The sequence below is a fragment of the Heptranchias perlo genome, chromosome 17, assembly GCF_035084215.1.
Source record: "Heptranchias perlo isolate sHepPer1 chromosome 17, sHepPer1.hap1, whole genome shotgun sequence".
Classification (NCBI taxonomy): Eukaryota; Metazoa; Chordata; class Chondrichthyes; order Hexanchiformes; family Hexanchidae; genus Heptranchias; species Heptranchias perlo.
The window spans coordinates 7,568,014-7,583,069 of NC_090341.1; the positions used below are offsets into that span (position 1 = coordinate 7,568,014).

Below are 15,056 nucleotides of genomic sequence, written 5' to 3' on the forward strand. Positions count from 1 at the left end.
TCTTTGATAATAGTCTCATGATTTAATGCAACATTGCATTACCACCATGTTGGATTAAGAGAGAACAACCTTCAAGCTCCAATACAGTTTTTGGATCAGTATGACAAGATACATTTCAGTGAATCAGTGTTTTACAAATTGACGACATTTTAATCTGAAGCTCCTAACTGAAGAACGGCTTCCACCATAAACCCAGCAACAATCTTTCCATCACCGTACACACTTTGCTGTACACACCTGCATGTTCCCCTCCAAGTCATACACCATCCTGACTTGGAAATATATCGCTGTTCCTTTATTGTCACTGGGTCAAAATCCTGGAACTCCCTACCTAACAGCACTGTGGGAGAACCTTCACCACACGGACTGCAGCGGCTCAAGGCGGCAGCTCACCACCACCTTCTCAAGGGCAATAAAAATGCTGGCCTTGACAGCGACACCCACATCCCATGAATGAATAAAAAAAAATCTGATCGAGAGATTAAACTACATCTTTTTAACTTTGAAAATCTAAAATAGCATAGCATTGTGCAATACTAAGATTTAAAGACTTTATTCCAGTTGCAGGTAATATTTTGAACTGAATGTATATCAACAGCCAACACTGCATAAAAAACCACTGACGACAAGCTTCTGAAGCTAGCATTACATAACAAATTATCTATAACCACTGCTCAGTAAGCACAATATTCAAAGAAAGCACAACCTCAACAAGGCTACACTGCATGGGTGGTACCACCACAGTATAAACTTATAATCTAGCAACAAAAAGGATGAACAGTTAGCATGACAGAACTGAATATTTTACACTACGTAGTACTTAATTTTTTTTTAACAATCGAGATACTTGGCTAGGAACAAGTGTAAAAGTACGAAGAAAGGCAATTCACCATTCATCTTAGAATTGGGGTTAGTCAAGCACATCATGACTAGTTCTGCCGCTCACCACAGTAAAGGCAGCATTTCTGTAGCTAAAGTTACTATAAATGCCAAATTCCATTCTCCTGTTTAGTTTTCAAATGATTGGCTCTTTGGAAAAAAGATAAAGATGAAATGGCTGTTGCCGTTTACAGCTCCTCTAGACTCACCTTTTGTTTCTTTAGTCGTCCCTTTACCACCCTCTTTGCCTTGCACCTTCACTCCTGCTCTCCACCCTATCACAGACCTTCCCCTTTGTTCTTTTCTTTCCTCTTTCCTCCCCCCCCCCGCCAAATTGACCTGAAACGTTAACTCTTTCTTGCTCTACAGATGCTGCCTGATCTGCTGATTATTTCTAGTATTTTCTGGTTTTATTCTTCAGATAAAAAAAGGAGAAAGTTTCTTTTCAAGTTGATTTCGTCCATTGCTACAACTGCAAGTGAAATAAACTACTCACTCAATCTGCACTTAAGCACAAACACCACTGGATTTTTAATAACATGACATCAGAAGGTGGGGAATGTTGAAGTTATTCCTCCAAACCTCACTCACCACTTCAAAGCTGAAAATATTCCCCATCTCAAATACTGTTGACTTGCACAAAATGAACCCAATTGCCTTCATCTTGTCTGGATACGTGCCAGTCAAAACACCCATGGTGCTGCTAATCCTTTCATATAAGGGCAGTAAACACTGCTAAAATTCTACCTATGGGAGGACTCGTATAGAATTTACTAAAGCACCCATATCATTCACACTTGACGTATTCTGGGAACTAACAGATTCTATTACTCGCCAAGCAAATGCTGTAAACAAGACAAAAAAAGCACGTACATTTTATAGTCCAAAGCCATCGTACGTAACAGACTGAAATTATGTTTACTGCTATGGAATTAAAAACAAGAGTCAACAACCTAACTGTACTTCAAGTCCCAATTATTTTGAAAGGTAATGGAACAAGACCCTGTCTGATTTTCAGGGCAAGGTGCATGCATAAAAATAGCATCCCAGGAAATTGACAAATAGCCCCCAGATGAACCCAGTCATTGTGCATTCAGAAAAGGCTACATATACATAGGAATTAGATGATCCAATTTATACTAGTGAAGTAAAGCAGGACACAGGCACCTGAGCTTAAACTCACTCAGTTTAATTTCCCAACACATTAATACACAAAGCCAATTTGGGCTAGAAGATATACATGTCACTGTGTAAAATTGATGCAATGTTCACAGTGCATCTTGGGAACCAGAATTTTTTTTTTAAAGAACAGATAACTCTCTATTCCAGGTTTTTTTTTAAAAAAAGCAACCATTTCAAATTGACTGGACGTCAGTTTTATTTTCTTGAACTGCCCGACTCACATTGCATTCAGTCTTAAGGGCTTATGGAGCTAATATCTACAAACTCTATAGGAGAAAATTGGAAGGGAATAGATGATCCATATTGGAGTGCATCTTTAAAAGACTTTTGAGAAACACTTTAAATGCAATGTACACTAATACTGCCCATCTCACCCAGCAGACTGTGGGAATTCAAGTGCAACTTACTTGAAAAAAAATGTGGTTGCTCATACATAACAATCCATCATAACACATTCAGTTCAAAACCCCATTACACTGGATTATCTCCACCCACCTAGCTTCAGGGCACCAGTTTACTATCCCCATTAAATGGCAAAAACAGTGGCATCTCATACCTAAACACATGATATTATAACTTTCATAAACATTATTAATCTCATGTTGAGGGGAAAAAGTTATTGTCTTCACTGGAAAGCTGCACCAGATTTCATTATGCTGCAGGCTGGATAATGCAAAGGAGAATTAAACAGAACAAAACATTTTCAAATGGAGTGTGCAACGAATGGACTATTTAAATCTTACATTTAGAATACACATATACACTGTAAAATAAAAGATCACTCAAAAAACGTCTTCAGTTCCTGTAAAAAAGTTTTTACATACAGAACTTGAAATGAATGCTGTAAAATGAAACAGGACAAACATATGACAAAAGTTATAGGCTGCTCTGCTGACAAAAACTTGCATTTGTCCATTCAAATGCTGAACGTAAGACACAGGATTCAATGTAATTTACATACGATATGATTCAGTGTCCGCACCAGTTTGCCACTCTGTTTAAGAGATGCTGTTGAGAGGAAAACAGCAATATTCATGTGGTTTCCCCCTAACTACTTTGGCTTCAATTCTGACATGAAATTTTGATCAAAGATACAGTTGCAGCTTTACTTTTTAAAAAAAATGCCGGATCTCTTTCAGGCAGTCCCAATGATACAACTCAAGATGTTGGGGAGAACTGCTATGCAGAACAAGTATCGAAAAATGGCAGCCTTTTAGGCATATGGGATTTGGGCTTCATACTAATCGTGCAACTATTGAATGATCAGGATTCGAAACTGGTCCACATCCAAGACAAATATGTTGGATGGGTCCAGGTCAAGTCGCATCATTCTGTGTTCCAAACACATCAATTTGGCAGAAGTGGATGTCAGTTTGCTCTACTAAATGGGGAAGTATTGGAACTTCTCACCAATGTGTGCATAAGAGGTGTGGTACTTATAAAAAGTCCAAATAAAAAGAAAACCTTCATGCATGACAGCACAACACTTTGAACAGAAATTATACACGGAGCATCAGAATTGGTGGTGCAACAAATTCAGTGGTACACTGGTTGAGCCACACTCATTTTTACTGATTGCGATGGTCTAGTGCGCCAGCATGGCTTCTGATCCTTAAGTGGCATTCTTAGCTACTCAAGCATTAAAACAAAATAAAATTCAGAACTTCAAAAAAAAAAGGAAACTGAAAATTGACATCAGAATCATGCAAGGATTTCAATATAGGATTGGAAAGTTGTTATGACAGATCAAATCTAATATTAGAAGTTTCCATGCTAATCTAGACTTCATTCATGTATGGCGTCAAGTATAGCATCCAATATCTAAACATAGAACTTTGCAGCTATTAAGTTCAACAGTATCTATTTACAGTATCACATGAATATGTGGACACTCATTCTTCACATTTAACAGCTCAATTCTATTTACAATGCAATAGAACATTCTCTTCATCTCAAAAGGTCCTTAAACATTCCTACTCTTAAAAGCATATTTTCCCTGTCTCCTCAACTATTACCAGAGGATTTAAGTGCATTACTTGGTAGTTACCTAAATCATTCCATTTGCAAACAGAACTGAACTTTAGGAAACAGGCTGGACCATAAATTTTTCATGCACTGTAAAGGGTAGGTTACATTTTAGATGTGATTGAAAAACCAAGTATATCATTCTGACCATTTCACTTTCTAGATCATATCAGTCTTTGTCAAAGATAAATAACCATAGTTGCAATAAAGCTTTGTTGCTCTTGCTCAAAACCCAACAAGGCATTTACAATAGACACTGCAGTGCTAGTTGTCAGCATTTGTTTTCAAGTAGTTTGATTAGGAACTGGTATCACTTGCAAATCATTATGTGATCAGATGTGTACACAACTGCCTAATCATTCTACCACTCAGATGAATGCGTACATAATTGCCTAATCATTCTATCACCATCTGTATTAAACAAGATGTGGAGATGCCGGTGATGGACTGGGGTTGACAATTGTAAACAATTTTACAACACCAAGTTATAGTCCAGCAATTTTATTTTAAATAAGGTGGTGATTTATCTTTGTGCATTACAGTCGAGGACCATGTTCAAGTAATAAATTATATTTTAAATGGATCATTAATTTTCATAATAATGAGCAGGCCTATAATAAAGCAGGATCCATCCCAGCCTCCAGTTGTGCAATACTGGAACATTCCCTATACCTTCACGCTTTTACTAGTTGTTACATTATTATTTGTAACTCTTAGAGATTTCATAATGATTTTAATATCAGTTACTGTAATGCAACATAAAATGCATGATAGGATAAACCTGCTGCTTCATGTTGTGATTCAAATACTAGCCTTGCAATGTTACAGAGGTAACTTTTTTTTTTAAAAAAAAACTTTTGTATAATAAGGTGTGACCAGACACAAAGACTGGTACTCCACAATTTAAAAAACTGTATCTTTAGATATTTTACTTGGATCTTTTATGTTGCTAGGTTAAGCAAGCTCAAGATATGCCCTCTTAGCCTCATTATGTGACCATAGTTAACAGTGCACAAGCAATTTATGCAAAATAACCTAAAAAGGCTACGGTGACCAAAGTAATTGTCACTGAGGATTTATGTCACAGATTTCACTATGAATCGCAATAGCTTTAAAGAATTTAGTTACTTCAAATATCACTGGAATAAAACACAAGAGACTTAATAAATCAACCTGGTAGCCATGGTTTCAGTGATACTTTGAGACTATCATTCAACCAAGTCACCAAACCACATGTCCAAAAAGAACAAAGTTTGACTCCATAATTTATTTGATGAAATATAGCATGAAGGATTTAAACATTTCAAAAAATACATATTGCCTCTATTTTTCAGGATCAATTCTACTGTAGTGTAAAAGCAGAACCAAGTTCACAGCAAGCAGTTCAGGCAAAAACACATTCACCACTAAATACGAAACTCTTTCAATTAAATGTGCAAGTTTCAGTATGCAAGTTTCAGTTTCCTTTTTAGGCACATTTGTGTCTTCTTGCTGCTGAATACCTTTGTTTGGTATGGATTTTTCTTTTTAAAACAAACTTTTTGAAAGTTTGTAACATTTTAACAGTAGGTTTGGCAAACATACATCAATCCAGTTTCAAGGAAAGGTTTCAGTTACGAATTACTACCATGGATCATGAAAAGTTTAAATCATAAATTACAGCCCATCAAGTTACAAATTGCTTCACAAACAACTTAAGTTATTGAAACCATCAGAACTGGCACCAGAAACTACAGCACACATTCAAATCTCATTTTACAGAATGCAGATGAAAGAACTGAAACAAATGTCAGTCGTACTCATAGCAAATAGCTGGACAACTGACTAGTGCTGTTTGAAGAATGGAATCCAGCTCAGCTGCAGGTCGTTCAATGTGAGTATATGTTACTGTGAAACACAATGCCTGTGCATGTTAGTAGTACTTAAGAATTAATGTACCCAACATTCATGTAGTCAGATTAAATTACTTTCCCATTTCATTTATTTTGGATGGGTGCAACCTTCAGATAATCAAAGTCAAGAAGGGTATCACAAGGCTAACAACCAAGGGATTATTTTATTCAAAGGTTTTTATAAGCAAGACCATGAGTCTAGATATTAAACTGAATGTCCAGAATTTCAGGCTGTGGGATTTTCCTGACCCCTGATGCATACAACAGCAGATAAACACATACTTGAGACAAAAAACTCCACTGCGCCAAACTATTTTCCCCACTTTTGATCCATACAAGGGGATGGGGAAAGAGAATAGCATTTTTTGTTCACGCCATCCCGAAGATCGAAGTTTCGGGATCTCCAGAACCTCCAGTAACACTGATGTTTCAATGCCACAACGTTTTAAGATAAATCGAATATCAACCAATAAAACAGGTGATTAAATGGAACAGTGGTTCACAGGATTAAACATGGAACTCATTAATCTAAAAGCTCTCATTTTCTTGCTTCCACAGTCCTTCTCCGACCTCCAAATCCAGATCCACGCATTATCCTAATTACTGAAACTCTCATTGTTCGGCACCGCACTACACATTGTTAATCTACTATTTTTACTTGGGGGGTGGGGTTTAAGAATAACTTGCAAATAGGTTTTTGAACTTAAGGGCTCTTAATTTAGATTCAGTTGCAGTGAATGAAGAAATAGGATGAAATTCAAATGTAAAAAAAAATGAACAGAGACAACTACAGAAATACTGGTAAATTTTTTTAAAATTCGTTCACGGGATGTGGGCGTCGCTGGCAAGGCCGGCATTTATTGCCCATCCCTAATTGCCCTCAAGAAGGTGGTGGTGAGCCGCCTTCTTGAACCGCTGCAGTCCGTGTGGTGACGGTTCTCCCACAATGCTGTTAGGAAGGGAGTTCCAGGATTTTGACCCAGCGACAATGAAGGAACGGCGATATATTTCCAAGTCGGGATGGTGTGTGACTTGGAGGGGAACGTGCAGATGGTGTTGTTCCCATGCGCCTGCTGCCCTTGTCCTTCTAGGTGGTAGAGGTCGCGGGTTTAAATTTGCTGGGATTCAATTGCCCAAAAAGTGCAAGATTTTAGTACAAATATGAAAATAAGGGAAGCTTTTTTAACACTCAAGTTACTGGATTTATAATGTAGCTGAAAATTTATAACAGCCACAAGTGGGGAATTCAAAAATACTCCAGATAAGGTAACCATTAAGTTCTATACAGATACCAGCTGCAACTGACAGACAGACTGATCAAATCAGCACCACTTCCTCTTGCTTCTGTTGCTATATCGTGCCCACAAATCCATTTTGAACAAAAAGGTGCCTAACTTTTGACCAAAGAACCATGAAGGCAGTTTGGGGCCAGGAAACATAACTTATCTTACATTTATCTAGCACCTTTAACGTAGAAGAAAATGTACCAAGGGCACATCTCAGGAGTAATCAAGCATAAATGGTCACCAAGCCAAAGGAGATTTTAGGAGGGGTGACCCAAAGCTTGATAAGAGATGGGTTTTAAAGGAGGAGGTGGCAGAGAGATGGAAGAGTTTATGGAATTCCAGAGGATAGGGCCTAGACAGCTGAAGGTACGGCCACCAATGAAGGGAGTGGGATCTACAAAAGGGAAGAGTCAGAGGAATGGGGGGTGGCAGGAGGAGTTATGGTCTGGAGGAAGTTAGAGATAGGGAGGGGCAGGGGCATGAAAGCATTGAAAAAAGATGAGTATTTCAAATTCGAGGCAGTGGGAGGGCCAGGAGCCAATGCAGGCAAGGACAGGATGATAGGTAAGCAGGACAGGATAGAGGTAGCAGAGTTTTGTATGAGCTAAATTTTACAGACAGTGGAGGATAGGAGGCCAACCAAAAGAGGACTGGAATAGTCGAGTCCAGAGATGACAAAGGCATGAATGAGGGTGTTAGCAGATGAAATGAGGGGAGGCTTGGGCAGCGGCAGGCGACGTCACCAAGGTGAAAGTTGGTAGTCTTTGTGTACACAAGGTCAGTAGTTCAGCTCAGGGCTGAAAAGGACAGTGTTTGCAAACAGTCTGGGACAATGGCTGAGGAGGGGAATGAAATCAGTGGTGAGGATATGGTATGGTAAAGTATCAGCTTGGATCAGTGGCAGAAATCTCACCTCACTTCTGAATCAAAAGGTCATGGGTTAAGCCCCATTTTAGGACTACAGCACACAATCTAAGCTGATATTTCAGTGCAGCACTAAGGGAATGTTGTCAGAGGTGCTGTATTTTGGATGAGATGTTAAACTGAGGCCACGCCTGCCTGCTCTAGTAGATGTAAAAGATTCCAAGCGACCATTCGAAAAGGGAGGGAATTCTCCAGATGTTCTGGCCAATATCTTTCCGTCAACCAACACTACCAAGGCAGATTAAATATTAAGCGCTCTGCCTTGTCTTGTAATGTCCATTAAAAAAAATGGTATTCTCCTGGAGCTTTTTCTTTGTTAAAAAATGCATTGAATCAACTGAGTATTTATTCCCTAAATCACCACTGCAGGTCTTCGTAGGTTAGAGAAGATATATTACTCCTTCAGGTTTAAGCTTACCTTCATTCCCTCCACTGCAAAAGACAACCTGCCTCAAATCTTCCACTGTTTGTGCCAATGTAACTTCATGCTGAATGGATAGATTATACTTGCTGCAAAAAACTTCAGATACACTTTCATTTCCATAGCTATTATATTCAGTCAGGGTCAGTGTGTCAGGTTTAATACAGAGGGTCACCCCAAGTCAACTTTGAAGCTAGTAGTTGAAGGGACACCTTGACGCATAAGCCGAGACTTTGATTTCCATCTAAAAACCAGGAGGATCAAAATCAAAATACCTTTACCTACACACTACAGTGATACTGGAAATGTAATTAGTCAGGGGATGAGTGAATGCACTGCAAGGCTAGCAGATACTCACTGCATTCGTGAATGTAATTTCTTATACTGATTTTTCTTTCAGAAAATACACTCAAATATCAGCATTTTGATAGAGTACAACTTCAGTATAATTGTCATGAGGCTCGGAAAAAATGTATGGGAGCCTAATATGCCAACACCAGTGGCGGCAGTACTCCCACAACAGGAGTTACTTTTTTACTAATAAATAAAGAACTTTCCTTATGTTTGCATCTTTAATGTTTGCCAAAATAATGGTTATTATGTCCATAAACATAATAACCATTATTTTGGCAAACATGACAGCTAATTTGTACATAGCAAGTTCCCACAAACAAAATGGGTGACCAAATAATTTGGGTTCTTTCTGGTGCTGTTGGTTGAAGCAGGAATGGTGCTCTTTGTCAAACAGTGCCATGGGACCTATAAGAACATAAGAACACAAAAAAATAGGAGTAGGCTATACAGCCCCTCGAACCTGCTCCGCCAATCAATAAGATCATGGCTGATCTTCGACCTCAACTCCACTTTCCAGCCCGATCCCCATAGCGTCCAAAAATCTATCGATCTCAGCCTTGAATATACTCAACGACTCAGCATCCTCTGGGGTAGAGAATTCCAAAGATTCACAACCCTCAGTGAAGAAATTCCTCCTCATTTCAGTCTTAAATGGCTGACCCTTTATCCTGAGACAATCCCCCCTAGTTCTAGACTCTCCAGCCAGCAGAAATCTCTCAGCATCTACCCTGTCAAGCCCCTTCAGAATCTTATGTTTCAATGAGATCACCTCCCATTCTTCTAAACCACAGTATAGGCCCATTCTACTCAATCTCTCCTCATAGGACAACCCTCTCATCCCAGGAATCAATCAAGTCAACCTTTGTTGCTCCGCTTCTCAGGCAAGTATATCCTTCCTTAGATAAGGAGACCAAAACTGTACGCAGTACTCCAGGTGAGGTCTCACCAAAGCCCTGTACAATAGTAAAACTTCCTTACTCTTGTACTCCAACCCCTTGCAATAAAGGCCAACATGTCATTTGCCTTCCTAATTGCTTGCTGTACCTGCATACTAACTGTGTTTCCTGTATAAGGACACCCAAATCTCTCTGGACACCAACATTTAATAGTTTCTTACCATTTAAAAAAAATGTTTTCCTATTCTTCCTACCAAAGTGAATAACCTCACATTTCTCCACATTATACTCCATCTGCCACCTTCTTGCCCACTCACTCAATCTGTCTATATCCCTTTGCAGACTCTTTATGTCCTCCTCACAGCTTACTTTCCCACCTAGCTTTGTGTCGTCAGCAAACTTGGATACATTACACCCGGTCCCTTCATCTAAGTCATTAATATAGATTGTAAATAGCTGAGGCCCAAGCACTAATCCTTGCTGCACTCCACTAGTTACCCCCTGCCAACCTGAAAATTACCCCTACTCTGTTTTCTGTCCGTTATCCAATCCTCTATCCAAGCTAATATATTACCCCCAACTCCATGAGCCTCTCTCAAATCTGATGAATTATCCTTATCTGAGGGAAATTGATCAACAAAAGCAAGCAGAGAAAACAGTAAAAGGGAAACAAAGCAAGCACTTCACATCAGGCAGTGACTCGCACCCAGGCAGCAAACTCAGGGCATGAAGCTTTTCTGAAATCATAGTAATCTTACAATTTGCACTGAGGCCATGATCACCGTACTTATTATTTAATAAGCTGTGCTCTTCATTTGATCGTTATGCACAAGCACCAGCAATGAGTGTATGAATTTTTAAGGACAACAGTATTTCTTCGAGTTGTCCCCTATCCTAAAGAGATCAGGATCGAGGCCATCTAACCAAATATGCACCATGCAGAAACAAAGTAAGCTCTGGTGTGCTTTATCTATCACTGATAAAATGTGCATTTAAGAACATTTAAAAGGACCAACACAAAATAATTTGGTTGCTGACCGTGGACCCAAGCACATGCGCAGCAGGCGGTGAATTAGGAAACTCGCTCAGCAAGCAATTCCAACACTGGGTGTGTAATGGGGGCCAGTTATTGTAACGAAGCTGCCATCACAAACAAGAGCCCTGTAAGAGAGTTGCATTATCAATTAGTCAAAGCAAAAAAAATTAATTTTTCTTTAATAAAAGAGTAATGCTCTCCAAACTGGCTGAGCAGACTACGACAGTCATATTTAATCACACCTTAAGATAATGGAGAACTGAGTAAATTCAATCCTAAACTAATCCTGTGTTTATTGCTATAGATTTAACATTCCATCCCAATAAGCTTTTATCAAACATTTGTTTTCTCATACTACTGGATGAATTGCAGAACTTCTCTATCCATTAAAATAAACATTTGACATACACTAAATTTCAATCATTCTTCAGATGGATTTCTTAAAAAAAGGGGGGGGGGGGGTCAAAGCCATATCTTCCTATTGGGACAACACCACATATTCATTAAACTTAACTAAATTGTGGATAAACATTTCCAGTTAATATAAAATTTGTAAAGGATCTATTTAAATCCTATTTATTGGATTCTGATAAGTACATCCATCTAGTCATTCATTGTTTATTTTGTATTAAAAGCCATAACCAGTTTCGGAGATACAAAAAAAGTGGATTTTAAAAGAGAAAAATACACAACAGAACGATCTTGGGGGGGGGGGGGAGACCTCATTCAATTTAAAGGGCACGGTCACCTACACACAAGCAGGAAATGAAACATGAACAGCCCTCCTTGACATTAATAATTTTTAAAAATATATATTTAATAAGATCATATACAATAAATAAGTATTAGTCAATTAAATTTAAGTCGAAACTAAAAGAGGGGACATTTATGTATGTTTCTAAAATGAGATGGAAGGGCTCCGGCCCCCAAGTCACCGAAGGAATGGGCAGAGAACCTCGCCTCAAAGATGCTGCAAGAAATAAATAATTAATTAAAAATCCCCGTTATTTTTTTCCTGTGACTATTAGGATGAGGGGGTTTATATTTACCCGGGGGCGGGGGGGGGTAAGTTTCTAAGATATAATCTGCTGTGTTTTTTTTCAAGATGCATTCTCCTTACCTGCGTTAAGACGCCTGTCCCCTTCCCCTCTGCTTCTTCTTTGTTCTCTGACGTTATAAAATGGCGGCCGCCTCTTTCTCCCCCCCCCTCACCGGGTGACAACAGCACTGCGGCCTCGTTCCCGCCTCGCGGGCCCAAACCCTTTCCTCCCCTCCCCCTTTCCTCCTATTGGCTGTGCGTGCTTAAAAAAAAAACGCGCTCCGCCGACTCGCCCCAGCAACAGCGCCCTGATTGGTCAGAGGCCAAAAGGCATTGACGTCACCACCGCCCATTGGTTGCTCGGGAAGCGGCGACGTCATTGTTGTTAACGTTTTTTTTGAACAGGATTTTTTTCTCCCCTCCCCCCCCCTCTCCCCAGAGCCTGTTATTTATATTCCACCGACAAACCTTCCAATTTTCTACTATCTCCTGTTTAAATGAATATAATTTCTCATTTATGATGATTAACAATTATGTTTCCCCCCAGTATGTTTTGTGTATTTAGTATTTTTATACATAACTTATAATGATTAAAAATGAGATAATACCAGACCTGTTAATATTGCTCATTAAAATACTCACTCATTTTATAAAACCTATTCATCTATCACTTGACGATAAAACGCAGCTTCATGTGTTTGCACAGGTTTGCAATCTATCTCAATCTTTGTGATAGTTAATCTCGCTCCTAGCCTTTCTCCAGCCCTAAATAAACCAATGCTATCTCACCGAAGGATGCCATGGAATTGTCACATGGTGTGATAACATATCAACTGATATTTCTCCTCCATTCCAATTGCTGCCCTATGTGCTCAACCTGCTTATTACAGTAAGGTACGTGCTCCAGCACCCAGCCTCACATAGTCAGCTGCAGACCAAAATTAAACAGAGCCACCAACACATTTCTGAGTTTATTAGTTTCCTACATTACAACAGTGACTACACTTCGAAAGTACCTCATTGGCTGCAAAGCACTTTCGGATGTCCTGAGGCTGTGAAAGGGCGCTATATAAATGCAAGTTTCTTCCACCACATTCCCAGTCCACGACAACCTTCTGCTTTGCCAGATTTTCCATGCTTCCGTCCCACTCTGCTGTAAGCATTTACACTTCATTTGGCCTCATCTTTTGTCTCTACTTGTCCCATTGTCACCCCCTTTTATCTTGCACCATCATCCATTTTGTCATTTAATCACTCCTGCCCTCCACCCTATCACAGATCTTTCCTTTTTTGTTCTTTCCCTGCCTCCCTTTCCCCAGGTTCTGAATTGCTTAAAAGCTGTTAAATCTCTAACATCTTCCAGTCCTGATGAAAGGTCATCGTTCTGAAACGTTAACCCTGTTTCTCTCGCCACTCGGATTACCTGAAGGTGCTGGGGATCTGGTTCGAGGGGGCCGGGGCATGCACCAAGAACTGGAAGGAGTGCATTTCCAAGGTGAAGCAGAAACTGGGACTGTGGGATCAACGATCCCTCGCGATCGTGGGCAAAAACCTGGTCATCAGGTGCAAGGTGCTCTTGGTGTTGCTGTACTTGGCACAGGTCTGGCCCATACCTCGCTCCTGCGCCGTGACAGTCACCCGAGCCATCTTCCGCTTTATCCGGAGATCAAAAATGGACCGAGTCCACAGGGACACGATGTACAAATCTCTGGAGAAAGGGGGGAAATGCGTGCCCAATGTGGCCCTCATCCTGATGGCCACTTTCGTGTGCAGCTGCATCAAGCTTTGCGTGGACCCTTGGTACGAAAACACAAAATGTCACTACGTGCTGAGGTTCTACCTATCCCCGATGTTGCGAAGGACGGGCCTGGCCACGCTGCCATGGAACACTCCGTCCAGTTGGACCGTTCCGCCCCACCTGCCCCTCGTCGAAAAGTTTATGCAAAAAAACACTTTCGACCACAAGGCGATCAGTAAGTGGTCCGCACGTAACGTCCTCTAGACCCTGCGGGAAAAGGAGACGATGGATCCTATCAGTTGGTTCCCCGAGCAGACTGTCAATGTCATTTGGCAGAACGCCTCATCGCCAGAACTTTCAAACAAGCACCAAGACATAGCTTCCTGTCAGATCCTTCATGCACTCCCGGACTCTCAGCGCCACCGCACACTGTCCCCGAGGACGCTGCGTTGCAGACGAAACCGTCACCCATCTCCTTCTGGAATGCGCCTTTGCAAAGAAGGTCTGGAGAGAGATGCAGTGATATTTGTCCAGGTCCGTCCCGAGCAGTTCCATAACACAGGACTCGGTGCTCTACAGGCTGTTCCCGGGGACGCACACCAAGACAGACATCAACTGCTGCTGGAAGACCATTAACTCGGTGAAAGACGCCCTTTGGTCTGCCCGAAACCTGCTGGTCTTCCAGTGCACGGAGCTGTCCTCAACCGAGTGTTGCAGACTGGCACATTCCAAGGTCCAGGACTACGTGCTCAGGGACACACTGAAGCTAGGTGCAGCTGCTGCAAAGGATCTGTGGGGAAAGGCAACCATTTAGAGCCTTCCCGCCATTGTATATCGCGGGGCTGCAATCAGGGAAAAACCTCCCCGGGCAGAATGTAAAATTCAAATTGCTGTAATGTACCTGTAATGAATCTGTAATGTACCTGTAATGAATCTGTAATCAATAATCTGTATTGAATATAATGCAATGAGACACCCCAGAGTGGCATGTTATGTACAATGTGTTCATTGAACTGTACTTGATTTAACCTGCAAATTGTATAATCTGTATTGTGTACGTTTGGAATGTGATATGACAACTGTATTGTATGTTTTGCTACAAATTTTATGACTAAAGTATATTTTTTGGAAAAAAAAACTCTTTCTCTCGCCACAGATGGTGCCTGATCTGCTGAGTGTTTCCAGCATTTTCTGCTTCTATTTCAGATTTCCAGCATCGGCAGTCTTAGATTTTGATCTTTCTTTCTTTCTCTAGTATGAAAGCAGCTCCAATGTGGTAAAAGGCAAATTTGAGACTGTATGGCTGGTAGAAGATGGCGAGGAGTGGCATAAGGTGACTTGTTTACCAATGTTCACTGTCTGTGGAGCTAATTTACACCAGTAC

At 40.4% G+C, this 15,056-nt stretch overlaps 1 protein-coding gene across 2 annotated transcripts in view; it reads right to left on the reverse strand.

Annotated features, from left to right (window-relative positions):
• The window catches only part of ip6k2b (inositol hexakisphosphate kinase 2b), a 31,750-nt gene extending 19,631 nt beyond the window's left edge, over window positions 1-12,119 (reverse strand). The window contains exons 1-2 of one of the 2 annotated variants that reach the window (XM_067998420.1): window positions 12,016-12,117; window positions 10,898-11,020 (exon numbers count right to left, since the gene is read on the reverse strand). The gene's annotated coding sequence lies outside the window, so the exon portion shown is untranslated. Of the gene's footprint in view, window positions 1-10,897; window positions 11,021-12,015 lie in introns of both variants that reach the window. The other variant, XM_067998422.1, reaches the window with a different exon arrangement.
• Window positions 12,120-15,056: the final 2,937 nt, after the last annotated feature.